Source organism: Triturus cristatus, chromosome 5_1, assembly GCF_964204655.1.
Source record: "Triturus cristatus chromosome 5_1, aTriCri1.1, whole genome shotgun sequence".
Lineage (NCBI taxonomy): Eukaryota > Metazoa > Chordata > Amphibia > Caudata > Salamandridae > Triturus > Triturus cristatus.
Window position 1 is genome coordinate 353,458,028 of NC_140587.1, and position 13,158 is coordinate 353,471,185.

The following is a 13,158-nucleotide window of genomic DNA, read 5'->3' on the forward strand; positions in this document are numbered from 1 at the left end:
CCCACTAGGTACCTCCGGTAAGCGCCACAGAGCTGCATTGCAGAGAGGTGTAAAAAGTGGCACAGCCTGGATCACCTCTCTGCAACGTAGCTCAGTGGCACTTACTGGAAGCACCTGGTGGGCTAGTTAGCCCCCAGGGCCCCTCAGGATTAAAGGAGAATTATTTCCCCAACTTAAAACGCGCCATAGGGCGTGTTTGCACACGTCACCTCAGGCCCCGTCCCCTCCCTTCCCCACAGTGTAAACACGCTGTAGCCGTTTTAAATTGGGAGATTAAGCCCCCTTGAATCCTGAGGATCCCTAGGGGCAAAAAAGCCCACTAGGTACGTCCAGTAAGCGCCATTGCAGAGAGGTGTTAAAAGGGGCATGGCCTGCACCACCTCTCTGCAACGCAGAGCAGTGGCGCTTACTGGAAGCACCTGGTGGGCTAGTTGCCCCCCAGGGTCCCTCAGGATTGAAAGGGAATTATTTCCCCAACTTAAAATGCACTACAGGGCGTGTTTGCACACGTCACCTCCGGCCCCGTCCCCTCCCTTCACCACTGTGTTAAGACGCCCTGTGGCCGTTCTAAGTTGAGAGATTAAGTCCCCTTGAATCCTAAGGGTCCCTAGGGTCAAACTAGCCCACTAGGTACCTCCAGTAAGCGCCACAGAGCTGCGTTGCATAGAGGTGTAAAAAGGGGCGTGGCCTCAGAACATCTGTCTGCAACGCAGCTCCGTGGCGCATCCTGGAGATACCTGTTGGGCTAGTAGGCCCTCCGGGACCCTCAGTATTGAAGGGGAAATAATTCCCCAACTTACAATTGGCCAGGGGGCGCGTTTGCAGAGTGCTACAAGGAGGGGGCGTGGCCTCCGGCGCAATGCCGGTCTTTTATTTATTTTATTTTTTTAAGAAGGAGGGCTGTGTGGCCCCCCTGCTTTTTCTAATTTATTGGCCCTGGGGACCCCATCCCCCAGGGCCTGCACCCTAATTATTTTTGTCGAAAAAAATTAATTTGGAAGGGGGCCACGTGGCCCCCCTCCCAAAGCCTTAATCGGCCCCGGGGACCTCAACCCCCGAGTCATGGCCTTTTTTTTTTTTATTCTTTAGGAGGGGGCCTGCGTTGCCCCCCTCCTCAGGCCACTTATGGCCCCAGGGACCCCATCCCCCGGGGCCGGCCTTTGTTTTTTATTATTTAAAAAAAATATAAATATTTATAGAAACACCTAGGACATGCTGGACAAACCGTATGTACCTATCACCATGACGATTTGCGTGATATTCATTAAAAGGTGACTATGCATACAATGAATCCACGTGGAATGTATTTACAACGCTAGTGAAGCTCTGACGTGTCTGACGCCCTACCGTGCCTAATCCCGGCGCCCCCGCCGGTGGGTACTCTCCAAGTAGACACCCTTGTTGTTTATTTATACAAACATGGGTAGCTATTGACGGGCACATTTAATACACATGTACACCAAGCCATTCAAAGGGGATTCGATAAAAATTCGACCAAACTATGCAAGAAACCCCCCTCACAGTTAATAAAACACACATCCACCGCCGGATGTATAATACTTTTTATTTTACTCTCTGGAAAGGAGACGAACCTCACTTGAGAGTCACAGCGTGCTCCTGGCTGAGCCCAATGCTGTGTTACACCCACCAGTGCCCGCAGAGTGCCACACACCTCTGTGTTGTATTCCACCAGCTAGTGCGTATGCTATGACACTCTCGAGCCCATGTGCACTGTAACACCACCCCGTGAATATGTCATTCCACACTTGCCTTCGCACGGGTTATATTGCCCCATCTAACATGCCTTCCTCGATGCCTATGTTATAACGCACAGCGCTATGCCCTACATATTGCAATCTGGGATCCATATCTTTGTCACAGTGCATATGCAACGTTACACTCCCCAGCACATATTTTATATTACAACGTTAGAGACTAGTTAGGTTACACAACACTGCCCTGTGCATATTACACTCCAAGGCGCATATCGCATAGCACGCGCTAGTGCCTGTGCTATCTCGTGCTCTCCAATGAATCTGTCATTGCGCACAATGTATTGCATATTATATTTTACGCCCCGGTTCATCTGATATCACAATTTTTGGTGCATAGTTTATACCATATACTATATCTAGTTTTCATTTTCAATCGTGCTCTCAGGACTATGTTCTTTATAATACTGCGTCCACCTACCCTTTTCACGGGCATTACCTTTTCCGATGGGGGTGGAGGGTCAGGGGGTGTTTCTGCCAAGTGAGCCCGGAGTCACAGTCACAAACGTCCTCTTCTTCCTGAATAAAAGTGAGATTATGCTGCATACTTGTTCATATTTTAAGTAGTTCGCACAGACACACATTTTAAAAACAATAAAGTTCCTAATACCCACCTTTTCTGAACAGTTAGCTTGCTGCCCCATCCACCTCCTCCCTATCCTCTGTTGTCTGAATCCATGGACTAGCCTCCTCCCTCCTGCCATGCATGGTCTGATGTGCTGCCACTGCCCTCCATTTAGCATGATGTACCAGTCCACTCCCCTGCCCTCCATTGCCCAATTCTATGGCCCATCATTGACTTCCTGCTTAGCCTCTGTGTTTAGCTTGCTGCCCCTATTCTCCTTCCCCCTGCTCTCCGAGGTCTTTGTGCATGCCCCTCCTCCATTCTTTTTGCCCACCATGTTCCATGGACCTGCCACTCCTATCTACTCTGAGTGTTCTGTGAGCTGCCACTCCCCTCCCACCAGCCTAGCATTGTCAGATGACTGTAACCTGTCCCTGCCACCTCCACCCTGCCTGTCCACATGCCATGCCCCTATCCCCTTCCTCCCGTCCTCCATGGTTCATTTTACTGCCACACCCTTCTGCCCTCCCTGGTCTGTTGTGCTGCAACCGCTCCTCCTGCCTACCCCGTGCGGTCTGTTGTGAAGCCCCTTCCCCTGAACTCTCTTGTCTGTGCCCAGGTCCTGACCCTCCCTTCTATCCTCCATGGTCCTTTGTGCATGCCCCTGCTACCTCCTTCTTGCCCATCATAGCCATTGTGCTGCCACTAACCCTCCCGCTTGCCATGCATGGTCTTCTGTGCTGCAATGGCCCCTCCCACCTTCCCTGCGTGGTCAGCTAGCTGCCCCTGACCCCTCCCACCTTCCCTCCATGGTCTGTGTGTATGCCATCATAGTCTCACTGTTGCTCTCCATGGTGTGTCCTGTTTCTAGTGCCCATCCTGCCTGACCTCCATGGTCATCTTGCTGCTCCTGCCCCCTTACCCCAGCCCTCTGTTTCCATGTGCAGACCCCTATTCCCTCCCTCCTGGCTTGTCTGTTCAATTGTAATGCCCCTGATCCGTCCATCCTGCCTTTTATGGTCTGTTATGCTGCAGCTTTCTCTCCTGTGTGTCCATTATGGTCAGCTAGCTACCATTGCCTTTTTCCCCTCTGTTCTCTGTTGTGCATGTGCATGTTCCTGTCCCCTCCCTATTGCTTTCTATGGATTGTTGTGCTGCACTCCCGTCCCGCATGCCCTGTGTGGTGTATTGTGCTGCTGCAAACCCTGATGCCTGCCCTGTAGGGTCAGTTTGGTGCACCTCTCCATGTCCCTCCTGTCCTCTGTTATCCGAGTCCATGTCCCTACCCCAATTCCTCCTGCCTACCATGATCCAATGTACCACACTTGTGAACATTTTGAACCTGGTAAGAGGGAGATTTTGAAAAAAAACTGTGGTATTGATTTTCCCCTTTGAGTTACATTGAAAAAGAGGAGATTGTAGACAGGAGACAGATCAAATAAATCCCATTTGAGCTTAAAAACATTGGAAGTTTCCTGGCTGAAACGGGTCTGTTGGCATGTATGGTTTTACTACCACTGCCTCTTCCTTCTGCCCACAATGGTTTATTATATTGCCACAGCCTTTCTTGCCAGTCCTGTATTGTTGGTTTGTTGCCCCTGCCCCCCTTTCCACTGCCCTCCATAGTCTGTTGTGCTGCCACTGCCCTTCCTGCCTGCCCAGTGTGGTCAAATGGTTGCCTCTGCACTCTCCTACCTGCCTTTAATTTTCAGAGTCCGTGCCCCTGGCCTCTGCCTCTCAACAGTATCCCAATGAACAACTAGATTGCTAACATTCTATATTTATTACAAAAGTGTGGAACGCCTGACGTTGGTGCAGATCGGAGCTTCCGAATTCCCTCTACTTCCACGGACAGAGTGATCTCACAGTCACACACGCACACACACATCACACGCTGGTGGGGCCCATTACACCAACATTCATCCTACCACCCTATCCGTGCCATGTATAAGGGGAAACACTTTTGACACCTAACCAATCCGCATGTACTCTGAGGTCAATGGCATCAACTAGTTGCTAAAGATCTGGAGAAAGATTTTACAATATGCAAATAAATTCAATAAACATGACAATAAAATAACCACCCGACACAGTGACTCAAACAGAATTTTGTTTATCTAAAATTGTAAGAAAAGCCAATTAAAACATGATCATTCTTTCATATTTACCTATTCTGGCTAAAAGTCGTTTCTAAGTCAGAACCGGTCCTCAGCAAAATAATCAAAGTTTCTAGCCGTCATGTAGAGTCACCGTCCTCTCCGTCAGCATCGGGACCTCGGATCATCAGCTCGGGAAGAAGTGGCACTAGACCTCTCTAGTCTACTAATATTTATACTAAAATTACATTCCAAAATGTTGCAATCATATCGTACAAAACGGACGAATGGCGGAAATTATGTCGTCTTGGTACATTGGGATACATCAGTACTTTTTCACGCACATTGATCGTCTCAAATAATGAATAGAAATAAGGAGTCCATAACTAATCCGTTACTTCTACGGATGTCTCTTTTGGATAAATTGTATCCCATTCGTGGGATCATTACAAGTTCATAAAGTCAGTATTTGGTTTATCAACAAATTTCATGTTCAGGGGCATTTGGCATCTCTCCCAGGTTTGTCGTCATGATCATGGCTTTTCAGTTTGACAGGAGGGCAAGGTCACAGTCAGCGCGAAGCCTCCTTGCAAATTTTCTATCTACTCAAATACAGGCTGCGGGTGGTAGCCATTTTCTAGCAGGCCACAATGGTCAACTTAAGTAAAAAGAAACACAAAACATAATTACTGCATGGAAATGATTATTCAGTGTTATTGCCCTGCTAATACCCTTATGTGTATGTATTTATCTAGCCATTTGCGACATCGAAAGCCATTAATGCATATTAATTATAAGCGCAAAACACAATAACATCACATAAGCAACATTTATTTCTGTTAGTTTGCTCACCAACTTAGTTCACGTATTATTTCAGCCATGCAATAGCATTCCCACGTGTAATTCTTCTGTTAATAAGGTTGGTTAGACAAGACTTGACAAATCTTTAATGATTAATAATTAATCAGTAGTACTTTTAATTATAACATGCAAAAATGAAAAATATATTTGGATTTAAAGTAAACACCCTGCTCCATCAATCCCCCCTTTGGTGATATCTTATCACCACAAAAATCAAAACCCCCCAAAAAATCATTTTAATTTCCCCTTTTGAAGAAATTCAAAATATCTTCTTGTTCATTTTTCAAACCCTTGTTTCCATCTCATCTTCTTTCTTAGTTTCTATATACATGCTTTCCCTTAGCTCTTCTAATTCTATTTCTTGTGGATCTCTTTGTGGTTTCTTTTGTCTCTTTTTAACATTTTCTTGTGTTGTTTTCTTTTTATTTCTTCTATACCTACAACACATACACCCTAATCTAAGAATCAATAATGCAACAATTACACATGTTAATGGAAATAATATCTTACCAAAAATGGTACTACCTATCTTAGCTACAAAATTCTTAATAGCAATCATCTTATTAGCCATTTTAGTTCAGATACTTTCAGCTTCCAGTGGTACTAATTCTTCATGCAAATCAGTAATATTTTTGATATAAACTTTTAGATCTTTGCTTTCGTCAGGAATGTAAGTGCAACAATGTTGAACTTTCAGCATTCCACAGACTCCACCCTCTTTTGCCAAAAGAATGTCAAGGGCAAGTCGATTTTGCATCGCCATTGCGCATAAAGCAACCATTTCAGTATTTACCAAAAGAAAGCCTCCGGCGGTGCTTGTAGACAAGCGATCCACCACTGTTGACAGCTTCCGATTGCCAAAGGCATTCAAAGAAATTCCCACTGCTGGTATCAAAGCTCCAAAAATATCTCCTACAATTTCTGTCCATGTTTCTCTTCTATAGCGTGTTAATGGGTTAGTTTGTTCAGCATTTTCTACTCTATCCATGTGAAACATCTTTGGAAAGACCAGGCCAACATAACATGCACCAAACCAATGGTCAGGCAACCTGTAATAAGCCTTGTTCCCACAAATATAATACACTCCCGGAAAAACTGGATCTTCTCCTCCTCTAAATCCCCATCCGGTTGCAATAAAGTATGTATCATGGCACTCACTAGTCCCTATAAAATAATAATCATACTGAGATCTCTTCCTGGTAATGCATAGTTTGCCTTTCTGTGGTGTATCTATAGCCATAGTTGGACTGGCTCCATTTTTCAATTCCTTTTCTTTCTCAATATCCCACACTGTTTCACTCATTTTATGCCCTTCTGCTTTCTTGTGCATGTTCAACCTTCTTCTCTCAACCATGTCTAGGAAAGTTTTCTCCTCTTCTTTCAAACTGCAAGTTAAATTGTTTCTAAAAACATATTTTAATGTTAATTCTCTAGTTTCTATAAAAATCTCACCTAAAGTGTTAGCTTCTTTTGCAGGATTCAGTTCTTTATTCATAGGCAGTTGCCCAAGAATATTATCTACATTTGACATATTATAATCTAATTTCCCTAACTGGTAAAATATACTAATCAATACACTACATGAAATTCCATATGTAGCCGGAAGATGATGATAAGTCACTCCTTCCGAAACAGAGGCAGGTAATTGCATGCAAACGTAGCAATCCCTTACATCCATTGTCTTTACGTATTCATACAACAATTTTGAAAACACATTGCTAGAAAAATCATTAATTGACCTATCCTTATGTATATGTACATTGCTAGTTCTAGTTGGAACTATCTTCTGTGAACTCTTCCCTATATTAGTCCTGTTCTCAGTATGTCCTTCTAAAGTGTCTATAGTTACTCTAAAAGAAATCAATAGAGCAAGCACGCTCCAAAGCAGCATTAATAATCCTGTACAGCAGCAGCACATCTTGCACCATCTTTTCAGAAAGGTACATCTACTTTGATTATTGTTAGTGTTAGCCATCTTGTTAATTTGACCGTGTCTTTTGACTTAGCCTCTTCTACTCCACTACCGAACTTTAGGGCAGCAAGTACCCAACAGATTATTACAATCTACTAGTTTTAATATTACTTCTTTTCTTTTCTTCTCCAAATGATCTCTTTGGATTTATTCAATTTGGATTTTCATCACTTTTCACTGTTTCTTCATCATCATCAAACTGTATCAGGTCCTGAACATCCGTTTATTCTCCAATGTCGGACAAGATAACTCTCAGGATTCCCACAGCTTCTTCTTCATCAACCACTTTCAGTAAAGCCTCCTCTGGACTTCCTTGACTGTCTGCCTCTTCTCCTTGTTCAGGCAGTGCCACATACGTCCATTCTGGTGACTTGTACCTCTGGTTTGGTTTTCTGATTCTTTTAGTTCTCTCAGATATCTTTGTTTCTTCTTCTTTCGTTGGATTTTGACTTGACACTTCGTTCACTTGTTCAGCTTTCGAAGAGTTAACTCTTGTCAGTCGATACCTCAGTCTCTTTATCTTGTTAGGCCAAAGATCTCCTTTAGCATTTCTCTTTTGTCTTCCTTCTTTATTGTTTCTTTCTCCAATCCAAGTTCTCTTTCTCAGAACTCGTCCTCCATGTGTCTCACTCTCACTTTCATCAGATTCTGTCTCAGTTGCCTCTTGTTCATCAACAGTTTTCTCTTCTCTAGCAACTTCTTTTTCACCAACAGTCTCTTTTTCCACCAATTGAGATTTCCCTACTTCTGTCCCTCCTCGTGTCTCCGACACGCAATCTCCTTGCTGTCTAATTGTCCCTTCACCTAGCTTGTTGTCGATGTTCCCTACACCTCCTCGGGGTTTTTCCGCAATCTGTCCCTCTCTATCTTTTTCTGTCCCTTCTTCTTCAAGAATTATCTCAGGTGGAACTTGTTCAATTTCCCCATTTGATTCTGGTATCACTTCTGTTGGAATGTTCTTTTCTTTCCTTTCTTTCTTTTTGTGTTGGTCACTGTTAGCTGAAACCTCAGGTACTTCTTCAGAATCTGAACTCGTCTCTGCAGTTTGCAATGTTCTTTTCAGAACTTCTTCTGGTGGGATGAAAATTTCTCTTGACTCACTTTTCCCCCTTTCAGGAATTTTTTTTCTTCTTACTGCCTCACTGTCTGCATCATCACTGGAATCTGATTCTTCAAAGTATTCTTTTCCAGTGCCGTCTCTTGGATTTGGAACTCTCAGTGTGTGACTTGCATGTATCCAATTTTTCACTCCAGCACACTTCACAGCAGTCGTTGTGGTCAGAATGACTTGTCTTGGCCTTCCCCACCTTGGAACCAGGCAATTCCTTCTTCTGTGGACTTTTATCCTTACCCAGTCCCCTGGGCTCAGATCATGGGCTGGTTTCTTTTCAAGTGTGGTGGCGTCTTCTCCAACCTGGTGAAACACAGAATGAACTGCGTCAGCCAGGCCTTTACAGTAATCCAAAATCATGTCATCAGTTATAGTCATCAGCTTGTTGACTGGTACAAATGCATGTCTCATAGCACGTCCCATGATAATTTCATGTGGACTCAAACCTGTCGTTCTGTCTGGGGTAGACCTAATGGTCATCAGGACTAGAGGCAAGACATCAGGCCATTTCATTCCTGTGGCCAGGCACATTTTTCCAATTCTGTTTTTGATGGTACCATTCATTTGTTCAACCACACCAGAAGCCTCTGGTGGGTAAGCACAATGTAGCTTCTGCTGTACACTCAATGCTTCACAGATCAAACCCATGATTTCATTATAAAAATGTCCTCCTCTGTCTGATTCAGTGGTCACTGGGAACCCATACCTTGGGATGAACTCTCTTAACAGTAGCTTGGCCACTGTTATCCCATCATTTCTTCTTGTTGGATAGGCCTCCACCCACCTGGGGAACAAACAGACCACCACCAGGACATACCTTAATCTATTGACTTGGGGCATTTCAATGAAGTCTATCTGCATTCTTGTGAAGGGTCCTCCCTCTCTGACTATTGTTCCTAGGCTCACCACTGTTTTCTTTCCTGGATTGAATTGCTGACATATCAGGCATCTCTGACAAAGACTCTCTGCTATCAGTCTGAATTTTTGACTATACCAGGTCTGCTTAAAGGCCCTTATCATAGCATCCCTCCCCAGGTGTCCTTGGCCATGGTACATCCTTGCCATTGTTGATAGCATGCTATTTGGCATGACTGGTCTTCCATCCCTATAGACCCACACATGGTCTTTTTCCCTTGGTGCACAACCTGCTTTCACCCAATCTTTCATTTCCTCATCTCCTGCCTCATCCTGCAGCTGCTTCACTTCCACCCATGTTCCCACCGCATTAGTAAACATTAAGGAACAAGAAGACATTTCTCTTTCTTTACTCCGATTAATGGAATGATTATTCCTTGCACAGTATTGTGCTATGTCATTGGCAAATTTGTTCCCAACAGTGACAAAATCATCACCTTGACCATGAGCAGCACATTTTACAACTGCTAGTTCTTTAGGCAGCTGTATCGCCTCTAGCAGCTTTCCAACCACTTCAGCATTCTTTATGGGAGTTCCACTTGAGGTCAGGAAACCTCTTTGTAGCCATAGCTGGCCAAAATCATGGACAACTCCGAAGCCATACTGGCTGTCAGTCATTACAGTGACTCTCACATTTCTTCCAATCTTGCAAGCTTTCGTTAGTGCCACCAATTCTGCCACCTGAGTGGATTTAACTCCTTTCAAAGGTGATGCTTCCACAACTCCTGAAACTGTACACACAGCATATGCAGCACTCAATGTTCCTTCTTCCGTTCTCAAGCAAGATCCATCCACAAACAACACATGATCACTCTCAGGCAGTGGCAGATCTCTTATATCAGGTCTTGGTTTTGTACAGTAATCAAGCACATCCAGGCAGTCATGATCAACCTCATTTCTCACTCCCACACATTCAGCATCAGGCAACAGTGTTGCTGGATTCACATTCACACGTCTCTCCAGGCTCACATTTGTTGCACCAAGAATGACTTTCTCATATTTAGTCAGCCGACTATGAGACATGAACTGTGTCCGGCTCCTTGTTAAAAGGATTGCCACATCATGAGGTACGAATACCCGTACAAGATATCCCATTATGATTCCCTCACTTTGTTCCAGACTTCGGCATGTAGCAGCTACTGCTTTCAGGCAACCTGGTAAACCCACAGCTACTGGGTCAAGTGTTGATGAGAAGTATGCAATTGGCCTTCTCAGACGTCCATGTTTCTGGATTAACACTGAAAGTGCACATCCATTTCTCTCACTACAGTACAGCTCAAATTCTTTTTCGTAATCTGGCATTCCTAGGGCAGGAGCTTCACATAGCCTGTTCTTTAACTCTTTAAATGCAGCCATTTCTTCTGGGTTTAATTCCAATGGGTCTTTCACCTCACTTTTGGTCAATTTAATCAATGGCTTGGCAATCAAGGAAAAGTTACTTATCCACTGTCGACAGTAACCAACCATTCCCAGAAACATTCTTACTTCTCTTTGTGTCATTGGGGCCCTCATTCCCCTGATGATTTTAATTCTGTCAATGGCCACCTTCCTCAGGCCTTTCTCAATATTATGTCCCAGATACTGGACTTCTTTCTTGCAGAATTGCAATTTGGCTGGGGATACTTTTAATCCTCCATCTGCCAAGTGATTCAGTAAAGCAATAGTGTCTACTTCACAAGCTTCACGTGTTTTTGATGCCACAAGCAGGTCATCAATGTATTGGACCAAAACTGAATTTTCAGGCATTGTCAAACTCTCCAGAGATTTCTTCAGCAATTGATTAAATTTAGAGGGGCTCTCTGTATACCCCTGTGGAATTCGGCACCATGCCAAAATTCGTTCTCCAAATCTAAATGAAAATATTGGCTGGCTGTCATGATGCAACGGGATTGAAAAGAAAGCATGACACAAATCAATTACTGTATACCATTCTGCATCATGGGGAATCTGATACAAAATCACTGATGGGTTTGGCACAATGGGACAACATGACACAACAATCTTGTTAATTTTCCTCAAATCCTGTACTATTCTGAACTTTCCATTAGGTTTCTTCAGTCCCATTATTGGCGAATTACATGGGCTGCTCAATATATCCCTTAACACCCTCTGCTGGATCATTTTCTCGATTATGGGAGTTATACCTTCAATTATTTCAGGAGTCAGTCTGTATTGTGGAATGTTTGGGTAAACTTCTCCTTCTTTTACAGTAATTTTCACTGGATCTACATTTCTCATCAGGCCCACATCTTCTCCAGTAAAATCCCAAACTGCTGCTCTCACTGTTTCAATTCTGGGGGTAATGCATCTGGATTAAACACAGCATATGTTCCCAAAGCCTCACATTCCCTGTTATCCATAGTCATTCTGTATAGGACATCCTCATCTGGTGTTTCAAAGGTTATTCCATCTGGTGTACAGAAAATAGTGCAATTCATCTTGCACAGCAGGTCCCTGCCTAGCAAGTTCATAGGATTAGTGTCACACACGACAAATCGGTGCATGTCTGAGAATTTCCCTATTCTAACCCTTACTGGTTCAGTAAGAAGAGTTTTAATCTGTGTGTTAGACACACCAACTACTTGGATTGCTTCATCCGAGAGAGGAAGATTCTTTATATCAGCTGACCTGATAGTTGATCTCGTAGCTCCTGTGTCAACTAGAAAAGTTACACTTTCACCATTGATTTTTCCATCTACAAAAGGTCCTGCCTGGTCTATTTCTAGAGTTGCACCAAGTGCGCACTCTTCCTCCTCTCTTCGGCACCGTCAGAAGTCTCCCTCAGAATCACTTCCCTCATTTTTCAGCCAATATTGAGATACAGCGCTTGCGCTTGGCATCCTCTTCTCTGTGGCAAGGGTGGTTTTGGCACCTGATTCTGCTGCTTAACAGCCTTCTGCTGTTGCTGATGCTGACCACACCCCTCACTCTGCACCTGTGAATTCAATGATGGATTGTCATCATTAGTAGACGGTGGATTCTTACACTCGGATTTCCAGTGCCCTAATTTTCCACAGTTGTGGCATGGGAATTTCTTCTTGGCTTCCTCAATATTACCTTTCCCTTTTCCTGGACCAAACCTGGGTTTATTTCCTGGGTTATTTTCTTGTTCAACCAACTGAGCTTCCTGTCTTTCTGCAACTTTCACCTGTGCTCACATTGCCTTTTCTTTCACTTTCCTTTGTTTCGCCTCAATCTCATCACTGAAGTATTTTGCATGTCTCAGGATCTCATCAATCTTTTTGCTCTGCCAGTCTACGGTATGCTGCCTTATCATTTCACTGATTTCAGGTCGCAAGCCATACACAAATCTATATACAAAATGGCTCAGATCCTTGTCACCCAGATGTTCATCTCCACTGAACTGTTTGAAAGCCAGTATTAGTCTTTCATAATAAGCATGGACTGATTCTTTCACTTCTTGATGTGTTCGATCAATTTTAACCCAGTCTGTTTCCTTGGGGGGTACCTTATTTTTCAAGAAGGCCATAACCTGCTCATACTTTTTCATGACCTCTGGATCTGGTGCTCCTGTCTTTGGATCTCTCGGGTACTCTTTAGTGGGCCAGTCTATGACTATTTTACATTCTGCCCACCGGTCTGCTGGTACCATTATATCAAACAGACTATTCAGGTCAATCCACAGCACCTTTGACAACTTCACAAATCTGTCGACCTGTCTATACCACTCGACGGGCTTCTCCCTTAGTCGAGGAAAATCATTTGTAAATGACAAAATATCCTGTCTGGTCCATGGGACATGTACGTACCCACCTCCTGGGATCTCCCTCATGGGGTAAGCTGTCGCTGCTTTCTCTTTTTCTTTCATAGGGAATGTTGAGTAAGTTCTGTCTGCTGCATCCTCT